Genomic DNA, 26069 nt, shown 5'->3' on the forward strand with positions numbered 1-26069 from the left:
ACTTCACTAATTTGTGAAGCTCAATTCACTCAGTGCATGAACAAGCTGCCTAACAATTGGAACCTGAGCAATTAAAACACACACACACACACGTGTACACAGCACACAGACCTGAGGAAAGCCTGAGCCAACAAACAAGCCCAACTTTTCCAGCATATCATAAATATATTCTTTTTTTTCTCATTGTGATGGATGATTAAGGGAATTTGGGCTTTGTTTTTCCTCCTATTTATATTTCTGTGAAACAGGAAGCCATGGCTGGATAATTTCATGTTCATAAATCCCCCTGGAGTGCTCAAAATTGTGAATATGAATGGGAATATACTTCAGAGATATTTTACTCATAAGAGTTTCTAGGGGAGCCAATAATTGTGTCCGTGTATTTGGGAAAAAAAAATATTTCATAATGATATTTCCCCCCCATTTTAAATTATTATCCAATGAAATGTTAGATTTTGTGAATGTTTTAAACAAAAGATCAAAAGGATTAACAATGCAGATTGATTTTCACAGCCTTTTTTGATTATATTTTTGATTATATTTAAGGGTGCCGATATTTTTGGCCATGACTGTATATACATATGAGCTCATTGACTTACACTCAACAAAATACATGAATACATGTCATTTAAAATAATATATAATTTAATAATTTCATTTTAATTTAATAAATGAATAATTGACAGGTTTTTACAGGTATGTAAAAGTTTATAGGTTTTCATCTGTTACTCAAGGCGATTGATGTGATTTGCCTGCATAGGACACAATTGTCATTTGTAAATGCTTTTGGTTGTTTTAATTGCTTCAGGCATCACTGACATGTCTGTTAGATGTTTCTTTATGTTTGCTTCAGTTTTCATGAACACCAGCTTGTATGATACTATGAATGTAAAATGCACGTAGAATGTAAAATGTAAAAACGTAGAATGTAAAATGCACATCATTCTGTACCTTCCCAAAATGGCTTTAGGAAGGCAAGCTACTTCCTTTAATGATCTATAATTGTAATTTATGTTTTTCAAACAACAAAAATACCAAGAACCACATATTTAGTAGCAAACAAATATAAAAACCAATTGGCCTGGTCAATAAATCTAGCATTCGGCTTTGTATATTTTCAAGGGTTAATGAATGGCACTTGTATTGATCTTTATGGGAAATGTTTGTATGATACAGGAATCATTTAAGGGGTGTTGGTGGGGAACAGCAGTGCTTGCCGTTAGCCTAGCCTCTCCAAGGGGCATTGAAGAATCAAAATTGCATATTGACAAAAGGGCTCGGGTGAGTGAACCCCGGCAGCTTGAAATAAACTCATGCAGTGTAGTCATTACTCCTGGCTACCGTGGTCTCCCTCAACCTTGAGCGAGTCGATAAGCTATTATAGCCATGCAAATTGTGGCCAAATCAGAGACCTGACATATTGGAATTATGGTCTCCCTCAGCCACCACCTTATACATCATTATCAGAGCACTGGCAACAATATGCAATATCCTTACTGTTGTTTCCTCTGTACTTTTTCATTAGGGCTTAAAGGACTGTAGTGAAATGAAAATAAATGTCTTCGAGAAGAGAAAGGCAGCCGTAGTTCTTTTGCTCTCAGAGGGCAAGACCGGGTGCCAAGTCTTTTCGGTCAGGGCAGATACCTCAGCGGTTGGAATGATGTAACACGGTGTAAAAACTGTGTAAACACCCCAGTGTCCTTGTCCTTGGGAATGTCAATAGGTACGCATTAGCGTACAGAGAGAGTCGTGGGTCAGGTTGGGCAAAGCGCCACCGATTTGACAGCGTAACCCGCTGTGTTCGAGGGTCGATAGCCTCTGGTCTTCATACATTATCAGAGCCTGCGGGGTCATTATAAATGCCGTTTGTTGGTCTGGAGAAGATGTTTGACTAACACCGCTGTTTTGCGTGTTCTCCATGGATTGTTTTCAAGAAAATGCTAAAGTCTTTATTTCACATTGCCTCATTTCCTCAATCATACCTGTTTGGCGTACATTTAAGCGCATTGATCAAAGTTTTACGGATGACTGATCATTAATTTAGTATGACTTCCTGTCACAGTTGCCAAGTGCTTGAATGGTTGCTTTGATTTACGAAACCTTCCAGTGTATTAAGTGGATTTAGAGGTGACAGCGCATTGATTTGTTTCCATTGTCAGCTTGCTCTTTTGCAGCGTCCAGGTTTCAACCTGCAGCCACGTGGGCTTCGCTTCGCCAGACTCCCGGCATTCTGAATTACCCGAATTTGTTCTACCAAGGTTTTCCAATCGCTCGCAGATGGGCAACGATTAATCAGAGAGGTAACTGTGAAGTAGTTTGCAATTAGACGGCAAAGCTCTGAAGCATGCTAATTGAATCAGAAAATTAGAGCGACTGCGCAGTAATTGGCCAGTTCCCATGCAGCAGGTGCCAGCCCACTCGACTGTGGAACAAGGTATTTAAGTCACATTAGCCAGAGTAAAAATATTCCTTGATATGGAACAGTTGGATTTTCTGCTCGTTTTCACCAGCTATGTCACCGTTGGCGAACCAAGCCGTCTCGCGGCACAATTACGACAAGCACCGCTGCACAGGAAATCGACTTTCCACAATCCACCTCCTCTCCTGAAAGAAGTGAGAGAGAGAAAAAAACAGCATGACAGGAAGTCGCAACTCATTAGCAGTGGCTGCAGCAGCACGAGGGAGCTTGGATTTACCAGTGTGCCCCCTTTTTTTTTTTTTTGTATACACCACCTGAGCTGAGAGGGAGGCTAGTCGATGCTATCTGCGTGTTTAGGTTTTCCTTGCGTACAAAGAACTGGCAGCAGAATTGTTTTTCTTTTTCCCATCAGTTAACATTTAAAAAGCTTTTAACAGGTGTCAACTGCAAGAAATGACTAGCTTTCATCATGTAGGTTTGAGAAATGCCTGTCCTCTCAGTATGAACTCTATACCGCCTAAGCCTTATCTATCAGATCTACATAACAACGCTTCTTGCTTTCTGTGGTTTAGATACCAATGCATCATTTATTACCGATACGGCCTGTGAAACTTGAATGGCTCATAGGTGTTGCTTATCTTCCCGTACCTGTATGTGTGTTGCGCAGAGGAAGACCTGGCAGCGTTGGCAAACATGAAAAACTGAGAGGAATTAAAAATTGATCACTTTGCAACAAGTCTTGTTTTGTGCACTACCAAAAAGTGCCTTTGTTATGGTGAAACGACAGAGCGAGTGAGGAAAAGAAAGAGAAGGAAAATTCCCTGGTGGAAGCTGAGCAGAACTTTAAGCCCTGCTGGGTGCCAGTCCTGTTTGTGGGAAGAGCCCTGAGTTTGACTTCTGATTCTCTCTCTCGGTCTCGCTCGCCAGTTTCCTGGCCTCCTCAGCATGCAGGGCTTGCTCTTTCCCCCCTCTTTGATATCTTCATCTGCTCTGCCAAAGCAACGGGCTGGCTGGCATGTGAACTCTCGACGAAAGTGGATTATTCTCCCTGCCTCTCACCCCATATGACTTATTTAAAACAAAACAATTGCCTCACTGCATAGAAAGGTTATTACTGATTTAATGGCACATAGGGAAATTTCATAGGAGGGAATTCAGATAGGCATGGGGTATTTTTCAGATCTTACTGAACATATTGTGCAATTTAATATTTAAAGCTGGTGTATGTTATTTTGTGTATTGCAAAAATATTGACACTTTTTCTCTGCCATTGTTGGAAAAGCATGTACACTCAAGTCACCGGTTGAGCCTGCGTGATGGCAAGTTAAGCATTATTATTGATTTTACCATTTGATATGAATTAATACATTTAACAGGAAAAGTTTTGAATGTGTACTACTGTTAATCAATGATACAAATACTGCAGCACTTGAAGGCAAGGACTATCATGAGATCATTCAATAAGTAATGAGCTGAGAGCTTTATCTCGTGCGGTCTTGTTGTACTATCAATGTGATCAAGGAACGAAAAAAGTTGTGAAGGTCGTGCCTACTCTTTCGCTCTGAAAACCAGGACTGACCCACAGTGCATCCAAGAAGAACATTACCTCAGTGGTTACTAAACAAGCCAAACTTAGACCCTTTTAGTACAGATGATAAATAGTGGACAAAAGATATGTCAAGTTTTATAGTTTGTTCCCCATATTGTGCAGAAAGGCCGTATTTTATCTAGCTTTCATTGTTACAACAATTAGAGCTTTGTGCTAAGTCAGCTTAGTCGACGTTAATGGCTGTAAATGAGTTGGCGCCAGAGCAGGAGCATTAGCACGTTTCAAATTAAATTCTCTGTCTCACCAGCCTTGTAGCTGGAGATGCTAATATAGCAGAACGTTGTGCACTAACTTCATCCGCTCAGCAATGCACTGGTGCCATCAAGCTGTGTTCAGGCTAATAAAGGACTGTTTAAGATAAAGTAAGGTTTTAGTGACCTGGTAGCTGTCTCTGGTTAAGGGGCAATTTAGGCCATGGACCATCTGATAGAGGGACCCCTTGCACTGGAAGTGGAGTATATGTTACTTATGTCACTAATGCAATTAGTCATCATGGTTGACTTGTTACATCAGGTACTGTATTCATGGCACAGGATATATCCTGTCCTTAAGTCACACTGTAGGGACAGCAGAGATGTGGGGTAAAGTGTCTGAGCGCAGGTCAAGTTAAGCAGGATGGATGCTTTGCTCTGCATCGATAACACGTAACCCAATTAGCTTTGCTGCACTCACATTTGTGGTGAAATGACTCAATGGAAAGTGATGCCACTGTTGGGGTCAGTGTAATAATGTACAGGCTTTTGTGTGTATGTGAGAGTGCTTATGCCTGTCTTTTCGGCATTAAGTGTTTGGGCTGCATGCTTAATCAAAATAAAAATTTAAATATTAATATTGTCATTTTACAATTTTGCTGTAAAAAGTTATAATTATTACTATATATTTTTAAAATACCTCTTTATTTTAAACTAGTAATATTTTTATTTTTGCATAATGTTTTTAATTTAGTAAAAACAATAGTTATAATTGTAATTATTATTATTATTTTATAATCATTGTTTTTTACTTTACTTTTTGGCCAAATTGTGCAGCCATGCAAACAAGCACAGCCAGCCTGGATCTTTAAAACTTAAGGTCATTGCACATTGAGTCTGAAATTTTCGCGCGTTAAAAAATAAATACGACCTCACGTTGTGTTAATCACATTTGCACACTGCCTCCGAAACTTTCGCCCATCAAAAAAATTCGGATTAGGTTCGATTTTCTGCGTTTTCTTATCCGTAGCATGCATTTTGATAGGAAAGAATGGGGAATACAAAAAAATGGAAAAACGCATGCGGAAATTTTGGACTCAGTGTGCAATGACCTTTACACTGTAAAAAATCTGTAGAAAGGTGGAAAAGGTACTGGTGGTAAATTTGCTATAATTCTAATAAAAAAAAAACAATGCAATGCGTAATTCAAAATGTGAGTAAAGCACCTGTGAAAAATCAATAACGAAAATTACATTGTGCCCTATTTTTACTGACTTTTATTAGTGTATGATCGTAATTTTTCAACAAAATTCACTCATAATATACTCTTATTCTGCACCCATTTTATTTTTCAGTTGACTTAATCCCTCTTAATTTCCCTTTTCATTCTAGTATTTTATGGCCCACTTTTATAGTTATATCCATTTTCAATAAATAAAAGAAAGCCATGTCCTTCTTTCCTTCATAAAATGACATCAAAATGGGTTCCAGCAGCATTTCATGTAGGCTTGAACTTTTTCTCATTGAATATCCTCTTTCACCAAGGAAATACATCAGATTACAAAAATGAAAATGGATTTAAACTGTTTCATGTTGACATTATCATAAAGCATTTTGATTCTTTGTGACACTTCACACTACAGATGACCACACAGATCACAAGTGACTTTTGACTGTCAGTGTGCTGCTGTAATCCACTGTAAACACATTAAACCAATTCCTGCACAGAGCGGGTGCAAGCTGCTTAGTTTTGTGGCTAAATCTCAGCTGCAACCACACTCATTTCCAAAAAGCCTCCAGCGATCCGAGCGATTGGCCAGCAGGTGCATCCATGCATCCCAGCTTTTGCCTAATTCCATCTGGACCTAGAAAACAGGCGACTCCCCGCCCTCAATCTCCTGGACAGTAGTCCAGGGTCACGGGCGGTGCCAAAAGTGCGTGTGAGTGACGTGGCACACTGGCTGACCCTGGTTTTGGCAGGGCCGCAGATTTAATGGGATTAGCTGGCTAATGCAGACTATGTTTCTGTTCCTTGCGCCTGGGCCTTTTTTAGCCCCAACCTTCAGGGTTGTGCCAGCGTTCACAGGTCGAGGGCAGGACAATAGAGCAGCCAGATAGAACGGGATGGGCTATGTTACAGCGTGAGGTTGCCAGGGATGCTCTGGGTGGCGTTGAGCGCTCCGGTATGGGCGTGACGGTCTGCCAAGTTCTCAGCCTATCGTGACCTGAAGAATATTGAGTCGTCTGAATGCAGGAGTTTCTAATTACCGTGGATAAGTGGAGCCTAATTGTAACCTTACACACTCTTTTCATTGATAGTCATCCATTAGGAGTGTAATCAATGTACGGCTGGTCTCCTGCCTTCACAGCGCTCAGGAACGGTTCCATGTTCCCATGTGTTGCTCAGATTGGCTTTGGTAATTGCTCAGGCAAGCATGTGGTGCAAATCTGCTCTCCGTACAGAATGGTGCAAAGCCACCACTTCAGTTGAACTCTGTCTCAACTGTCTCTTTTCTTTTCCTCAAAGCCTGACGTGGTCTCTTAACCTTTGTCTGGTGCACCACATTATAATGTACACTGCTTATGAGCCGTTTGTTGCGGATGCCGCTGTCCAGATCCATGACAACAAGCTTGGGTTTGAATGGCACAGGTGTGCTCCGGCTGATCCCAGGTCAGTGCTCGTCGGGCGCTTTTGACAGCCCCTCCGCATGCACTAGCGCACAGGTGCATGCAGCAAACACCTGTGCGTCTGTGGCCCGGGGACACAGACGGGCTAGAGTTCCACTAGCGTAACTGAAATCAGAGAGCAGGCTTGTGGGGTTGCGAGGGGCCTCCCTTCTCCTTTCTCCCAGCAGGCATGTTGTGACCGCCACACACACAGATAGCACTCTTCCTCCATGTAAATATGCACTCGCTCACTCAGACATACATGATCACATAGCCCGACCAAGATTATGTTACCTGGCCGTGTCATTACACTCTTTTGTGTACACGTCGATCCGCCGTTTCTCCCAGACATCAAATCTTGTTTGTTCTCGCATCCCCGTCTCTTACGCTTTCTCTCTCTGGGAATGCATGCGAAGAGATTTGTCAGCATGAGAACATGACAGATGATGTGGCCCCGTCGGCCAGCCAAAAACAATATTTAAACATTTAAATTAGGTTTATCGTAAGCCCACTCGCTTTCACCGAGCTGCCATGAAGACGTACAGATGGAAAGTACATATTAAGTGGATTTGTGTTCCCCGCGCTAATCGCTGTCTCGCTGTCGTCGTCCTCTGTCTCTTTTCACTTTCAACAACAGTGGCATTCCAGCCACAGGAAGCTGTACTTAGCAAATACGCTCATCTGCGTTTGAAAGGTCATGAGCATTTTCAACGTTGTTCGCTTTCACTGAAAGTTGGCTCACGACTTTAACTCCGCATCTCTCCGCCAACACAAAGAGATGACACGTTTATCATCCCTCTCTCTTAGTTATTCATGGATCTGTCTCTGTTCCTGCTCGACAGAGAACATGATGGAGATCTCAGAAGTGTAAAGCGGCCTTGTCAGTTTTATTTGCTTCTGCTACAATCAAGGTGTCAGGTTTCCGGACTTCATACATGAGTAATTTTCAGTCAGGATGAGATTTCAATGCTGAATCTTCTTTCTTCATGGCAGTGTGAGTGGGCGTTTGTTTGAATGGGTCAGTTGGTGTATTAGGGGCATCTTTCAGCTCTTTGCATAGTGTGACAGTTATGATATTGCCCATCACTGCTGCTGTTTCTGTAGGGTTTAAGGGGCAATCTCACTTGACTCCGTGTTCCTTTCACTCTCCTTAATAGGGCTGTCAGTTTAACAAAGTCATTTAGTACAATTGTAATAATTGTATTATTTTATTACAAAACTTCGAAATGAAAAATTTCAGATATTGACCACTTGGTTGAAAATAAAAATACATTACAGAAGTTTTATTTTGGCAGTTTTGCATGAAAGCAATGTGTGCAAATTTCAATACGAGACATAGACTTGAATTTTAACATAAATGTATTTCCATTTGTTCAAAACAAATGCTCTGAAGCATTGTTATTTTTCCTATTTGTTGCAAGAGTCAAAATAATTGTGGCTGCTTGAAGTCTAGTGTGAGCCTCCTGTTAGTTCCCTTACTTTAGGAGAGCATACACACACACACACACACACACACACACAAAACCACACAAGCACTCTCTCTTGTTAAACCATCATCTTACCCCAAATCTAAAAACACTCTCTCTCTCCTCCATCAGTACCATCAGCACCTCCATTAAGGAGACAGGAGAAATCAATATCTCACCATCAGGCTCAAATGTTAACAAACTTTTTATTTACCATTTACCTTCGGCACACAATCCATTTATCTGTCTCTCTCCAGTTTATGATGGAGAGCATCAAATACACTCTATAGATCAACAAGGTGATTAAATGGGTTCATTCAAACACACCTGTACTTATTCACCACGGAGCTGAGTGATGTCCCAAACGCTCACGAAATTGCTGTTTACTCTAACAACCGATAGTGGAAAAAGCCATTAACTGAAGATTCCTTTTTTTCAGCCATTGCACCACAACTGCCTTCTGTAAGGGCTATTCATGGAGTGCATTTATCATTTAATAAAAAAGGCAATAATCAAAGCTTATTGAATACCTTAACAGGTTCTGGGCTTAAAAATCGTAAGCGGCTTTTTATCTCTTGGCTTATTTACAGTTTGATTCATCTTAACGATGTGAAACCTTCAGAAAAGTATGACAAACAAACTCTCAAACTTGCAGAGAAGGACCGTTATACCATCAGCTCACATTACTCTTTGTGCCCCTGAAATAGCAATGCAACACCACAAGAAAACACACTGATATGGTGGGATTCCCTCTGGATTGCCTGCATCTTTAAAATCACTCTGCTGTTCTTGAGTCTTATAGACTCGCTCACTCAGGGAAGTGGAAGCGCTCACACGGGATAGAAAATACACAAGCCGAGCGACAGGAGAGAGATTACCGGTCTCCTCCGAGACATTGAGCAATATATGTGTGAGCACACACAGTTTGTGAAAAGAGAGCAGTTGGAATTAATGCATGGAAAAGTGAGAAAAGAACACAGACGGAGAAGATGCGTGATGAAGAATACATGAGATTGAGAGGTGTCACTGAAAACTGATCGCATAGCCGTCTTTCTACATGATGTTGTTGTCAGTGAGAATATAAACCGCTGTTCTTTGCTTTATGAGGCATGATAAACCACTGTCAAATCTAAGCAGCTGGAAGTATTGAGGGATTCTTGCATTCCTGGTTTAGTTTTGCTCCCTAAGGCGGGACATTTGACCACAAACCATTAATCTGCCTCTTGATACACATGGCAGCGGTGATCACTCTCTTACCGCTGTGGTCAGGAATACAAAAGGAAAGTTGTTCTATATGTGGGTGGTTTGTTGCAAAAATGTGAAAATATTCTGCCAAAAGTAGCATTTAAACAAATGGTGTAACTTAAATTGATTGAAATGTGCTTAATTTTAAGTAAAAATTTGTTACCTTAATGCCAAAGTAAATGTAGTTGATTTTGTTTTTACCAAACTATAGTGTTTTAAATATTAAATACATTTAATATTTAAAGACATATTTTAATAAGTTTTAGACATTGATAATTGAAATTAAATGTAATTACTTTTATTTTAAATTCATAGTGTAAAACAGTTGTGTTTGTTGGAAATGTGTTGCAACAAAATAAATACATAAATCTTAAAAAAAAATCTATATATATATATGATGACGCATAAATGGTGATGCACGGGAGTTTTCTGAAAGTTCAGCCTGATCTCACGGCAATTCTTACATATTTTACGAGATTGCTAATCTACGATGGCGTATGAATTCGTACGAATTCCATACGCCATCGTAGATTAGCAATCTACATGATTGTAGCAATCTAACTTTTTGTAGATTGTAGCATGATTGTAGCAATCTAACCTCACCAAATCGTATGTATTTTACGAGTTGCACAATTTGTATGAATGGTCTACACTTAACCCCGCCCCTAAACCTACCCGTCACTGGGGTTTAGACAAATCGTACGAGTGAGGTTGTACGAATTTGTACGAATTATCCACCTCCTAAAAAATATATTAATTGGTTGTGAGATAGTGTTGGAAAGTTTAGTTTCATTTGAATCTTGGATTTCTTTCAAATAGACAAAGCCCAGGTAAGATGCAAGAAGGCCTGAAATTGTACAACAACAAATTGCTATTTAGCTAAAACCATATTTTCCCAAATATCGCTAAATGCTATCTCCATATATGCCGAAGCCTTGTCTGCTTAGTTGGCCATGAGTGCACCCACGATGCCCATTAAAGCTCTGCTGTAGTCAAGCACCTTTACTTGTGAACATATACATTCAAATTTATTGCACACGAGGAGAGCAACTGCTCTGAAGTATCATAACGCTTTAGCACATCAAGCAGACGTAGGCGTGGAGGGTTTAAAGTTACCGAGACCTCAGAGGTCAACAACCGAAGACATGGAGCGAAACAAGGCTTTGAAACATGCCATCAGCCCAATAACGAGAGATGCACGGTAGTAAAACTCGAAGCGATTGGGGGCGTATTTTAGACGGATTGATGGATGCGGCTGTTGTCAGCGGTGGGGAGGGAATTAACTAGGCACTTTAGCAGCAGTGTTTGGGGGGGGCAGAATTGCCCCAGTAGTTTTAGCCTAAAGAGAGGGGCAAAACCAGCCATAAAACATGAAATCATATCACTTAAGCTGACGAGTACAGATAAAGCAGTGTTTGAACTTGCAGGCATTAATTATACACTGTAAACAGAACGGTGGGAGACTTTTTACTTGTTTAAATTATGACAGAGGGTTAGCATCTCTCCCTCTCTCTCTGTCTCCATTTATCTCTCGCTGCATTAATGTTCCACTTCACTTCATTAACTTTTAAAGCTTGTTTTGCTTTGTCTAATTTATCACATGATACTGTACTAACATACCCAGAGGACTTTGTTTCTACTAAAGTATTTCTTTGAACAGAAACAGGAACAATTTGAAGGTTAAGCACTCAATGTCTTGTTCTTCATTTTCATGGAGATAACTTGAAACAGCTACATAATACTTTAGAAAAAAACAGGCGGAAAGAAAATACCTCAATACTAGGTTGTTGTGCGTGGATGCCAGGGTGTTGCTAGTATGTAGTTTTATGAGTAGTTTTAGCACATTGCTCTGTGGTTGTTTACTGGCCCAATCAAAATATCCCATGCCAGTATGTCAGAAATGTTTTGGTCTCTAATGGTGATGAGAGTCTTGAAGAATGTGTTGTTTCTAGTGGTAAATATAACTCCTCTTAATGATTCTAGTTTCTTAACAATTAATTAATTGGAAATAAGAAATACATAATATTATTGAGAAATGTATTTTTACAGGTGGCAATCCAATTTTGTGTTCTAATTATGTATTATACAAACATACTAATACAAAATTGTAACAAACTCCACTCGTTAAATTTATTTATTTTTATAAAATACCAAAAGTCAAAATTTAAAAAAACTTTATTTGATTAAAATTACAGTAAAATCTGTGCTTTTTGCAGAAATTTCAGCAGTCATTACTCCAGCCTTCAGTGTCACATGGTCTTCCATAAATTATAATAGAAACATTTCTTTTTATTATCAATGTTTAAAACAGTTGTGCTACTTAATATTTTTTTGTGGAAATGGTGATACATTTTTTACAGGATTCTTTGATGAGTAGAAAGTTAGGTAACACTTTTCTTAAAGCCGTAATGAATAATGCATTATAAAGGGTTATTAACGGGTATAATGCTTTATAATTATTCATAATGTGCATTTTATTATAATTTAAAATGCATAGTGTAACAATGAAATGATGAGTGTTATAATGAATTAACTGTGGTTACATGTGTTATTGAGATTGTACAATGCATTATAAGGTACATTACAAGACAATTAACGCATTGGAATTACTTTTATACTGCATTATACAGAAAGACTTTAAAAACAGCATTTATTTGAAATAGAAATGTTTGTAATTGTAAATGTATTTAATGTTACTTTTGATCTAATATAATGCATCCTTGCTGTTTAAAAGTATTAATTTATTTCACAAAAAAAGGTAAGGAACAACAACAGCAGGAAATATCATCAGAGGTAGAATACTTATCTGATAACCATTAACGGAGGCAAATGTAATAAATCATTTGGTTCAGGTATTTTCAGGTAAATGCTGTGGGATGAGTTACACACAGAGGCTTTTTACTATAGGGGTCAGTGTTTAAATCTTATGAGCAGCATTATTTGTATTTTTGTATCACAGGCATTTGTAAAGGAATGTGTTTTCTCAGTCTCTCACTCTCTGACACTTACAGTCACACATCTTCTCAAACAATGTTATCGGTGACTCACATTCCTTATATGTCAGAACAGATATAGCAGGGCCGCCAGTGGCAGGAGTTTACATAATCTGATCAATGTAACATACAGCGGGGTTAAAGTTTACTCTTCTTAAAGGACTCTTACCCTTCTGACAAGTGAGAATGTATTGATTATTTTATTCTATTTGCCGTTCCTCGCGCTCACTCTCACCTCTGCTGTCAATAGAGAGGCATTGAGAGAGTCAGAGCAGCTCCTGACCCCTGCTGTACTCGCACACCCACACCAAACACACAATCCTTAAAGACTCATCCTGACTCGCTCCTGCATCCCTAACACACTTTTGATTAATAGTGTGTCGCTACAGGGTCACGGTGCATCTGAACATCTCTGTACATCTTATTTGACATGGCTATGTGTTCAGCGTTAGCCGCTCCGTCAGATAAGGGTCTATAGATTTGGTCAAGGTGGGGTTTTTTTTTTTCCTGTTTGCCCCCAGCAGGGACAGATCCAGCCTCATTTGGAGGTCAGTGCGACCATGGAATCGCTAAATACATCTGAAGGTCCTTGCTCTGTTTATTCACCTGCCCATGCAAGGGTTCAGCTGAATGTTTTGTTGACGTCTGTATGAGTTAATTCTCATTGAGTGTGGAGAGAGCACAGAGAGGGAAGTGGCTGCAGCCCTCTACACTCGTCTGCAGAGAGATAGAGAGATAATTATTCGCTCTCTGACTCACATGGCATGAAAAATGCATAATGCCGGGGTTTGAGACAGCTTATCAGGGAGTTAACTCTTCCCACGCTTTGTGTATGCTAAAGCGGAGATGCTTTTAGATGCCTGCCATTGTTTATGTTTGTTTGTTTGTTTGTTTGTTTGTGGAGTTTTGTTTGGGTGGGTTGTTTGCGCTGAACTTTTGGCTCCTCTCATGCTGAGTAAGTTTGTAAACAAAACACAAACTTTTTTTTTTTAATAAACATTTACTGCTTTTTGCAGCTTTTCTCTAATGAATCATCGCCTGAGTGTAAATGTGCTTTTTTTTTTTTTTTTCTCCATGTTTTGTCCAGAGTGCACTCACTTGATGCCTTTGTAGTATCGGTTTGCCAATAAAGTGCTTATTGTGTGTGTGTGTCATATGAGTGTCATATGAGTCTTCAGAAATCATTCTAATATCATGATTAAGCATTTCTTAACATTTTTTATTAGTAGTAGTTTTATTTAAATTATTAATTATTTCTATGGAAAAACGTATTCGCCAAAGGTGACATTAAATGTATTTGAGACATTTATAATGTTAAAAAATATTTCTATTTCAAAAATCATGCAAAGAATGTGTCTACAAAAATAATAAGCAGCAAAAAAACATTCCGGGTGTGTGTGTATGTGTATGTATATGCACGCACGCACACGCACATATACACTCACCGTATATGTACCACTTCATTAGGTACACCTGTTCAATTGCTTGGTAGCACAAATTGCCAATCACATGGCAGCAACTCAATGCATTTAGGCATCTAGAAGAAAGGGTATTTAAGTGACTTTGAACGTGGAATGGTTGTTGGTGCCAGACGGGCTGGTCTGAGTATTTCAAAAACTGCTGATCTACTGGGATTTTCACGCACAGCCATCTCTAAGGTTTACAGAGAATGGTCCGAAAAAGAGAAAATATCCAGTGAGCGGCAGTTGTGTGAACGAACATGCCTTGTTGATGTCAGAGGTCAAAGGAGAATGGGCAGACTGGTTAGAGATGATAGAAAGGCAACAGTAACTCAAATAACCACTCGTTACAACCAAGGTATGCAGAATACCATCTCTGAACGCACAACACGTCGAACCCTGAAGCAGATGGGCTACAGCAGCAGGAGACCACACCGGGTGCCGCTCCTGTCAGCTAAGAACAGGAAACGGAGGCTACAATTCGCACAGGCTTACCGAAATTGGACAATAGAAGATTGGATAAACGTTGCCTGGTCTGATGAGTTTCGATTTCTGCTGCGACATTCAGATGGTAGGGTCAGAATTTGGCGTAAAGAACATGAAAGCATGGATCCATCCTGCCTTGTCTCAACGGTTCAGGCTGGTGGTGGTGGTGTAATGGTATGGGGGATATTTTCTTGGCACACTTTAGGTCCCTTAGTACCAATTGAGCATCGTTTAAACGGCACAGCCTACCTGAGTATTGTTGCTGACCATGTCCATCCCTTTATGACTACAGTGTACCCATCTTCTGATGGCTAATTCCAGCAAGATAACGTGTCACAAAGCTCAAATCGTCTCAGACTGTTTTTTTGAACATGACAATGAGTTGACTTTACTCAAATGGCCTCCACAGTCACCAGATCTCAATCCAATAGAGCACCTTTGGGATGTGGTTGAACGGGAGATTCGCATCATGGATGTGCAGCCGACAAATCTGCAGCAACTGCGTGATGCTATCATGTCAATATGGACCACAATCTCTGAGGAATGTTTCCAACACCTTGTTGAATATATGCCACGAAGAATTAAGGCAGTTCTGAAGGCAAAAGGGGGTCCAACCCAGTACTAGCAAGGTGTACCTAATAAAGTGGCCAGTATATATGTATGTTTGTATTTGTATATACACACACACACACACACATATAGAGACTGTCAGATCTACAGTGTGCAGATAACCATCGGGTTGCACAAATGTGAAGCTACTAATTCGACTCTCAAAATAAATATTAATCTTATTACACTATTATTGAATCCCTCAAACATCACATTATTAATGTTGTTTTGCTGTCCTAACTATGCACTAGTTGCATTTTAATGTCTGTGCATTTAGCATTGTTTTTTGCCCTGCTTTCCATGACCCTATCAGAACAGACCTGTGACCCATTTTTGGTTTGCAGTCCATCAGTTGAGAAGCACTGCTCTGTTTTCAGACAAACAGAGGAAATGCATTTTAAATATTGTCTGTATACCATGTGGTGCTTCAGAGTCATAGAATCCCCTTCATGGCTCCTGGACGGGCCCCTGACGCAGGACCCACGCATACAGGAGGTTGTTAGGAAGTTCCTCTCAATTAGCATCCTTTTTGTCGCCGTGAACTGACCTTAAACTGACTGTTATGCTATCCTTGTTCCTCAGTCAATGTAAACATTAATGTCCTCTTCATTTGAAGCCCTGCCACTGAGCCAAGCGTAATAACATTGTTCATGGGTTTGATGTGAAAGACGTGTGTTCTGTGTGGGTGTTGCGAAGGAGGGGAGCGTGGCGACTGTAACAACATGTTCTAGTTGTTTCCTCTTATGCATTAAACCACAAAATCCTCTTTGAAAACAAGAGCGCGTTGACTCCAATATGGAATTTGGGTTGTAATTGTCTTACCTATAAATAAATGATTCGAGATGATTCAGAACTAGGGATTTTTGTATTAGTTTTTTGGGGGAGATGCATATATCCGTACTATATCGTAATTATCAGTTTATATTGCATATTTTTTACATTTAGATTACCTTTTCCATAATGATGTTAATCTTTACAAATACTAACTATTTAACAACACTGTTAAATTTAATCTTTGTGTATATATATATATATATGCATACAGTCATGGTCAAAAATATTGGCACCCTTGGTAAATATGATCAAAGGAGGCTGTGAAAATTAATCTGCATTGTTAATCCTTTTGATCTTTTTTTTTTTTTTTAAATCACTAAAATCTAACCTTTCATTGGATCATAAGAATTTAAAATGGGGGGAAATATCATTATGAAATACATGTCATATACATATACATATATGGCAGTCATTCTTGAGAAGTGGGACAAAACAGGGTGCAAAATTGAAAAAAATAAAACTTTGTACTCAGAAAAATGAAACTACATTTATGTGTCTTATATGTACTAAGCTACTGAGCTATGCTTTGATGCAACCTCCCAACTTTTCTCTTTTTTAAACAAAATGTGCTTTTTTTTACCTTGGACTGTGTAATATAATTTCAACTTTATCTTTAACAGCATTCAAGATGTTTTTAACATTTCAAAACACATTCTCATGTTAGCAAACAGATTACACTTTCACATGCGACCAACAATTCCACAACAAATATAAAATATCATAATGAAATATTATCAAAATAGTCATCTGACGGAGGTGACAGAACTGACGGAGTTGACGTATCTGACGGTGGTGACGAAAACCTGAATTTGTAGTATTTTTAACTATCAAATACATTGAATCAAACAATTACTGTGTTAAAACAACCACAACAGGCAGTGAGAATGTTATTGTTTATAAAGCTTTTATTCAAGAGTCACATTTAAGTATTTTGATATATTATTGGAACACAAAATCTTGATGTGGTGACATCTGATGGTGTTGACACATTTGGCATTTCTTTCACAAAACAAATGGAGTTCATGTTTTTCTGTTGATACTAGATGCTAATGGAACCTGCTTCAGGAGAATAAAATGATCTAAATATTTCAAATAATTTCCTCAGAAATTGGAAGATGGTGTTGATGTATCATGGTTGTGACACATGAAATATTAACATTAGGATTTAAAATATTCTAAAACTATAAAACTGACCAGAGTCTGTCTGACAGTGATGTAGTCTGCAGAGGAGGACTGTGGCAAGGGATCCTTTAGAGTGACAGCTGCCCCTGATATTCATTGATTTTATTACATTTGAATGAATGTCTGACGGTGTTGACAAAAAGTGGGGACAAAACTTTAAAACCTTATGAAACATGCATATGTCACTGAAAAACAACCTTGCGTTGATATGAGATATTATTAATTGTTGGTTTTGATAAAACAAGCTATTTTTTATCGTTAAAAACATTTTTATCCATTTTATAGCATATGAATGATTGAACCCTTCTCTGTGGACACACTGTTTTAGATATAGTGAGAAGACAATAAGTGTCATAGATCTCACATAATAATGATGAAATTAAATTGAATTAAATAGATTATGATCAATCCCCATAACATTTAATTTTTAAATCTGATAGCAGTTACAATTGCTGGACATGTTTTGTCCCATGTTTCAAGAATGACTGATACATATACATATATATACTTTTTTTGACAAAATATTACAGAATTTTAATATTTGACATTTATCGGATGCCAGATATTGGTTCTTATAAAATAATTTTCAGCTTGTCATTATAAGCCATGTCTCCCTATTTTTTAGCTTTAATGTTTTTAGTAAATCACTTTAATATTTACTAATTTAGAGATACAACTACTAATAGTGGTTTTAGAGTGCTGTGCTATAGCAAGATATAAACTGTAAAACTTATCAACTATAGATCTGTTAGTCTGAATTAGTACACACCGGACTGGTGTGATTTCAGTTGAAATAAACATGACATTTTAAAAAGATAAATTATTAACTTAATTATTAAGTCCAACTGAAATCTGTGAAATACATGGAGTAATGGTTCAAATTTTCATACGCTGTATATTAACATATTCTCAACACATCAACCAGCACACCACAGTGACACATTTTGAAGATTTCAGTGAAATGTCTACACAATTCTAATATTCACTCCCTCACTCACTCATATCAATCACATCAGTATACATCATGTCTTCTTCCACACACACGCGCACACACACTGTCAGGGGTCATCCCCTGCTCATGCTGAGTGTGTGTGAACCCCATTAGCACATTCCCAGATAGTGGCCAGGGTACTCTTATCTCTCTCCACCCATTAATTACACTTTGTTCCCCTAAGTGATCTATTTCTGCTCCTCTCCGCCCCCGCGGCCCACTCCAGGACTATCTCCTACACCGCCACACAACACACACATACACACACGCACCAGATAAGAGTGCTAATGTGAGGCAAGCAAGGTCAGCCTGCCTTCCTCGCTGATGTGAAGTGTGGGTCCTGTGCATTAGCCGCTAGCCTGTCTGCCACCCGCTTTGCATGGGGCTGCTCTGAAGATGCCCCTGTAATTACAGATGACAGCACAGCGAGAGGCTGATCACCCTCCTTTGCCTCCACTCAGGCTGGAGGAGACAGCCTTCTGAAAGCTCCACCTGGAAAGTATGTCATGGAGCACTATTGCGATGCTAAACACATGTGAATGCTGTGTACGTATAGTTTTGAGGCCAGTAATCCAGCTTCAGATCACACACTTCCACATCCACTGTGTTGGTGAGCGACGCCAACTGCAAATAATGCAAGCTAGTCAGCAAGGGGGTGCTTCACCGACCACATCTGCATCGCTACTAGAGATTTTATTCATTTATTTTTGCATTTTTTTCTTACAAATGGAATTCTCGTACTAAATAATTTAGCAACTTACTCAATGAATATGTGACTAGTCTTATGCATACTATGTAACACGATAACATTTGGCATCGGTATGAGGAAATTTTCGAGAAGTATCTAAGTATTTGATAAAAAATGTATTACAAATTACAGCAAAAAGCAAAATGGCATAATGTAACAAATGCATATATTAAACACGTTGTATATATACAGTAATTCAAATAGTTTGAAATTAGCTTCCCTTTCCCTTCAATTGTAATAATAGAAAACGTATTATTATAGCTAAGTTTGTTACATTATTCATGCACAGTTATACATGTGTTTATATATAAATTGTAATAATATAAAATATATTACAGCTGTTACATTTGTTACATTGTTGATACAGACTTATACATGTTTGCGTGTGATTGTGTGTGTGTATATATATATATATATATATATATATATATATATATATATATATATACTGTAAAAAAATAAAATAAAAAAAAAAGTTGGGCCAACTTAATTTTAAGGCAACCAGAGAACTCAAAAATCTGCTGAAGCTGGTTTTAAGTTTTTTTTTGTTTACAGTGTATATATGTGTATGTGTGTGTGTGTATATATATATATATATATATATATATATATATATATATATATATATATATATATATATATATATATATATAATTGAATTAACAATGTAAGAAACATACCAGCTTAATTTTTACTAATACAACATTAGTTCATATAGTTATAGTAGTCATAGTTCATATTAGTTAGATTCGTGTGTGTGTGTATATATATATATATATATACTGTATATACTGTATATACTACTTTTTTTCTTGCCTTCACAGAGGATAACAGGCTCATCCATCAAAGTCTGTGTTCTCTCAAGGTCAGCTTTTCACCTGAATATTTTTTTTTGTTCTTTAGTTTTTTTCTTTAGTTTTTCCGAGTTAACCCTGGCTTACGCATTGAGACATTCCTTTGTTAAGGTGCTTTGAAACATAAGAATTATGAAGTGTATAACATGGATAAAACTAACTTGCTCTGGGTAACAGTGTCCAACTTGCAATGAAAAAAAAGTTTTCTCTGAACAAAAAAAAAAAAAGCTTTGAACTCAAGGCGGTGCAGTGTACATGTAATAATTCTTTGCCAAGTCAGTTTTCTCAATTATTGTCCTGCTGCGTTGTGTGCTTGACTCAATCGCTGCATTAGCCTGTGGTTTGATTTACACTCTCTTGCATCATCCCACATGTGCTCATACCTTCCAACTAAACAGATTTGAAATCTGTCCAGCGCAAAAATCAATTTCCATGATTCAGTCTACAAACACACCCATTTCGTAGATGTATCTCAATGTTAGCAGAAGCAAGAAGAATCCATTGTCTTCTTTAGTTTACACAGTGTTGGTATGTATGTCATGAACTCTCTTCGGTCCATGGCTGCTGCTGCTCCTTTAGTAAACACACTCAAACACTGTGTTTTGTATTGTATTGATCTGCTATTGATACGCCTCCTCACTCTCACTTTCCCAGGCACTGTTAAAAAGGTAGCAGCACCTGTAGGGTCCATCTGTTACTTCAGCTGAAGATGTTCATCAGGTTTAATGTGGAGGTCTCGTTATTGGGAAGTGGGGAGAGTTAGTCAAGTAACATAATTGTGTCATCATTTAGGTATCTCTGACTGATCTCACCCTACATGCAAGATTAATAAACTCATATTTAGCCATAAAATCTTTTTGGGTCAGTGTTATTATTATTTTTATTCTTGTTATGGAGGTAGGGGGTCACAGAGACCAAAGCCAAATCCTGTTGGGCTTTTCAATGCACGGTCTTACACATCTGTATTCCATATTCTCAAATATAAGAGAGTAAAGGTGACATAAAATGGACCAGAGAGTAATGTCAAGGTACGCACATGCAGTGATGTTTGATGTTTTCAATCATTTCAGAGGAAATGTGCAAATGTTCATGCGGTCACCGTGTACTTAATCCAAATACACTGACGGTTTTTAGAGGGCTTTTGTCTGCGGTGCCAATTTCATCAAACAGTATCTAACACCTCTCATCTGTGTATGTGCAATTTTGCAAGTGATGTGCTGTTATTGTACACTCTTGACACGCTGTCTTGTGCTGGTGCTAAAGCCTGTGTGAATTAACCCTCTGTGTACCTGCGTTGTGCTGGTGACAGATCAACATTCATTTGCAACAGGCTCTTTCCCACTCTCTCCTCTTTCTGAGATTAAATGATCGTTTATCCACTCGTTTTTGTGAAAGAGCTGCAGGTGATAGACTATTACAGATTATTAATATAATTGTTAATGTTAACAGATTTCTATTTTTACATTTTTGCTCTTACAAAATGTTGACCATGTGTATGTTTATAAGACCAATTATTTATTTATTACATGAATAAAGTAACCTGATTATGTAGCATGTATTACTCAATACCCTCAACACTGATGGCATACATAAAAATATACAGTATGTAAAAATAAAAACTATACACACATAGTACTAAAGCAGAGCACATGTATTGCGTTTTATCTTACCGTAAGGCTTCGGTCACTCTTCCGCAGACCACTTAATGAATATTCTAGTACTGTAATGATGAGCAACTGGGGTTTAGGATTTGTTTGCACTCCGGGTCTCTCCGTCATTCTTGTTTATTTTTCGGTTTCCCCTCCGGAGTCGACTCTGACATCTGCAGGCATTTTTATCAGCGGCTAACTTAATTATGCTACTGTGGACTTAGGTTATTTGACTTGCTAACAAATTAGCCCTCAAATTAGCCTTGCTATCGGTGTTTCTGCTCCACTGTCAGGGATATGGTTTGTCATTTCTGAATTCCTCTGTGGTTCTTGATTTGCTTTATTACAGGCTATTTTATAGAGGAGCAAACAGAGTGGGCACAGTCAGGCTGTATAATGAAGCGCTAGCTTTCTCGCAAAGTGCTAGCCTGGGCTAATGACTAACTTTAGTCAGACTGGTAAAACAGATTCAGACACCCAAGCGCCATCATTAGATTTTCTCTCCTGAATACTCTGCAACAGAATAAGCCACTGCCAGTAGTTACGGCTGTCTTCGGTGGGTACAGTACCCGCGGTATGATTTGACTCAGTGTCCCCCAGAGTCTCAAATACTCACGCTACACATCCCACACTGGCCCCTGCTCTCCGGTTATCTCGTAAAGACTCCATTCCAGCGCTATAAAACTTGCCGTCTTTATTACAGCTAAGTTGAGGCGCCCACTCTCATATAAAAAATTTTTTTTTTTTTTTAAATGCACCGCTGCAAGGGAGGAGCAGCTCCGGGACACACACTGGAAATGTGTTGTGGAGCTCATTCTCTTGTTGCCTTTGCTCCGTTCCAAGCTTGAATAATGTGAAAAGAGAGGAATGAAACTTCATTTCATAGCATTCGTCTCCTGCTCTTCCTTCATTCACTCACTCTTTACCCCCTCTTGCTTTGTTTCCAACTTTTTAAGTGAATTGTAGGTTCTCTCAGCAGGCCCTGAAGCCACACGTTCGCTTTCTCATTTATGGATGTGTAATGAGTTCTGCCTCTGTTTGCTCTTACAACAATAATAAGTAAAGTAATTAAAAGAGGCAGAGGAGGGGGGGAAACAAGGGGAACCCACCGCCAGACAGGTCCTGCGTATGGGGAATTGACAGAGAGACTTTTTGATGAAATCGTAGGTGTGCATGCATGTTTTTTCCCTTTTCTATTTGCAATTTTAAGTGCTTATTTTTTTTTTCCAAATGCATTAATTTAATTAGATATAATGCAAACAAAGCACACTCTAGTTGCAGCAGTAATATTTGCTCTTGGCGTCTAACGTGAAGAGGGATGAGCCATATCCTCGAAGGGCAGTGGGTTTATGTGTCGGGGGAGCAACGGGTGGGGGTTGGCTATAGAGTATATTTAGATTTAATTAGTTGTGTCACGAATCGTATCTCCATCACGAATCTCCATCACAGAGAGCCGTGTTAACACAACGTGCTAGAACGTTGACACCTGTTTTGGCCTTGTTTGTCCTCGAGCCGACTCTCTCAGATTGCCTCTCAGATGTTCAGACATGCATGGCAAAAGCGCCAAACCGCTAGAGCATAGAGCAAACAAATATCAGAGAGCGTTGGGACCGGAAATCTAAGCCCTTTGCTAACAGGGACACAGATAGCAAATAGACTCTGCAGCATAATGCAACGGATAGTTTCCCCTGCTAGTGTTACTCTGAGTAGTTCATTCTAGTTTTAAGTAAAACTAAAAGCACACTGTGTGTTGAATAAGTCAAGGATATAATTGTGCTGATGTGCAGTGTATATAAGAAAGACACAGACACACATGCGCACACACAAAAAGCTACCATAACTGCAAACAATCACACTAAAACAATTAGAGGTTGTAATATTTTAATTACTAGAATATCAGATACTGTAATTTTTCAACAACTGTGTAATTACAACATGAAAAATGTCTGGCAATGAAATCAAATAATTTTGACAAATAGAATATGCCAGTTATGCTCAATCAATTAGGAGACGCGATTGAATGCAACGCTACAGATGGAGACCAATTACAATCAGCACTCTTTGATATTTTTTACTCTCTCAGAGTGTTACTTGCGGCGGTGCTTTGACTGCTCGTTCATTCGAGCATCGTTCGCTCATGAGCATTTTACCATCACACACGATTACCATTTGTAAAGCTTCTGGTGAGGGAAGAAAAAGGAATTGCCGATAGCTAAAGCCTGTCTTCCTTGATTTATTGTTGACATGAATGTTGAAAGAGTGCTTGTGTTTGTGTGAGTGTGTCTGTGTGTGTGAGGGAGAAAGAGTGTGTGTTTGTCACCGGGACACTGTTTCAAACACTATTTGTCACAGTGAGATCAAAGAACTACTAAATTACCCTCAAAGGTATCCAGCTGAATAATGTAATGGTTCATTATAAAGATTTCATCTGCATCTGGAAGACGTCTTAACGGGGTAGTGAAATATGAAGCTTCATTATGACAAATACTCTGGTCAAATGGAGTCGTATGAATTAACACAGATAACAGTGGCCTGGTGTGAGCGGCAGTGTGTTTGTGCTCATACTGTGAGGTGCGTTGTTGAAGATGAGGATATCAAAATCTAGTGTTTTTGTAAGCATGAGTATGTTGTGAGGAGTGTCGGGGTCGTGTGGATCACAGTCTGCCTGCTGGAGAGTTTTCACTGAAACCAATTCAAAAGGTGCAACTTCTTTATTGCACAATTGCATGTGTAGTATACATAATTATGGTGCTTACAGAAAGCACAAGATTTTGTATGTACATGTCACTTAATGTGATTTTCTAAAATATCTACAAAGAAATTGACCTAAATTTGGGTGTTACCTAACTTTCAAGTTTAATACTTCAGTACTTTCTTGTACTGTCAATCTCTGTTTGTTTTAACTTATTTATTTGCTTATTAGCTTTTGTCTGTAAATTTTTACAGTTTTACATTTGGGAAAAAAAAAAATATATATATATATAACTATATATAATAATAACTATAATCCATTTTTTATCTAAAACATACAAAACAGCCAATGCATTTTGAAAAATAAAATTTTATTCCAATCTGAAAAACTGATTAATAACATTTTAACTCAGGAAATATATCAAAGAATTTGTATGCAAGTAATTAGATAAAAGTTCATTTTGTTTATTGTCATAATTTGTATAAATAAATGTAATTGCACCATAAAAGTTTTGTCATGGCTTTAATAATCTGTTTCCCAATTGCATGTTAATTTTGTAGTAGTAGCGTGCCATTATTTGTAAGACGTTAAAGAAATGATCAGCCTTATATCCCACCTATCTTAAAGAACTTTAAAAAATCCCCCAGACGAAGAGAAAAAACTGAAAGAAAAAGAAAAAAAAACTGAAGGAACAGCAGAACAAGAGACTTTTCCTACTTCTATGCGCGGTAGACATTGCTCTCTTTATTGAAAGATGGCATTTAATCAATGGCCACCTCTTTAAATGGCATTCATTTAATTTGTGGGTTAGCCAGACACGGCTGTCTCCTTCCCCATTCTTTGTGTGTCTATGCGAGCGACGTAACCGAGACACGCCGCGGCACACATACACTATTGATTACACTCAACACATCTTAGCAATTAAGAGATGGCAAGGTAGAGTAATAAAGGGTCATTAGTGAGGCATGCTTGGGAACCCTCATCAAAGGTGATGTCGCCGGCAGGGGCGGAGCTCCTGCAGGGTCACCACAGGAGCTCGCTGCATTTGCATATCTGCTCGGAGACACACTGTGGCTGACCTCGTGGCTGGGATCAGTATGAGTCGCTCTCGTTGACCAGGGGTTCACCAGCGGTTCAAGGTAACAAAAAGTGAACCCATCACCGTTAATTGGTCCTGTGGAAAAAAACAGAAAGAAAGACAAATAAAAAGGTTAGTTAGGAAAGGTGAGGGGGCCTGGAGTGGAGGGAAAGTAAAGGCTGTGTGCTCCAAATTGGGTATGAATTATAAATAAGAGCAGTGGAGGCAATGTCTTCTCCTCTGGAGTGCTGTTGCGCCAGGACCTACACCACTAAAGAGATTGTTTGGGCAGCAGGTATCGACTCGCTGATCGTCAGCTTTGTAAACTTGACCTGAGGCACTGATCATTGGTTGAGTTAGAAAGACCATTCTGATATGCACACACCTCTTTCCCATCTCACCACAGCTATCTTCATCAATACTGCCCAGACAGAGGTCAATGTAATAAACATGGAGGTCAATATCATGGCCATCTGAGTACACTTTTTGCATGGGCCTTAAAGTTGGTCTTTAATTGGATCCCTCCGGGCAAGTTCATGCACCAGTTGCTGTGCGGAGGGAAAGAATGAGAAATCGTGATTGAGGGAGAAAAGCACATCAGTCTGATCCTCTTTGTTCCACACAAACTGATGCAGCCCTATATCAAGGCAGTCATATGCTTTAAGCTACGGACAGTGTGAATGGTTCAAAGCGGAATTGATCTAGCTGGGGTTCAATTCAACCTTTCTCACAAACAGCACGATAAATAAATAGACCCAATATGCTTGTTTTGCGTCAGACGCTGCCTGCCTGAAAGTGCTGCATTATGAGAGCTGTGAAAGGCTCTTGTGGGACTTTGAAAGGTCTGATGAGGACTTAGGGTGTACATGTCACTTCACCTGAATCCAATGACCCAA

The 26069-nt window shown here is 38.8% G+C and overlaps 1 protein-coding gene across 3 annotated transcripts in view; it reads left to right on the top strand.

Annotated features, from left to right (window-relative positions):
- arb2a (ARB2 cotranscriptional regulator A) overlaps positions 1 to 26069 on the top strand; it is a 187363-nt gene that overhangs the window by 158606 nt on the left and 2688 nt on the right. The window lies entirely within an intron of this gene.

The sequence above is a fragment of the Barbus barbus genome, assembly GCF_936440315.1.
Source record: "Barbus barbus genome assembly, chromosome: 5".
Classification (NCBI taxonomy): domain Eukaryota; kingdom Metazoa; phylum Chordata; class Actinopteri; order Cypriniformes; family Cyprinidae; genus Barbus; species Barbus barbus.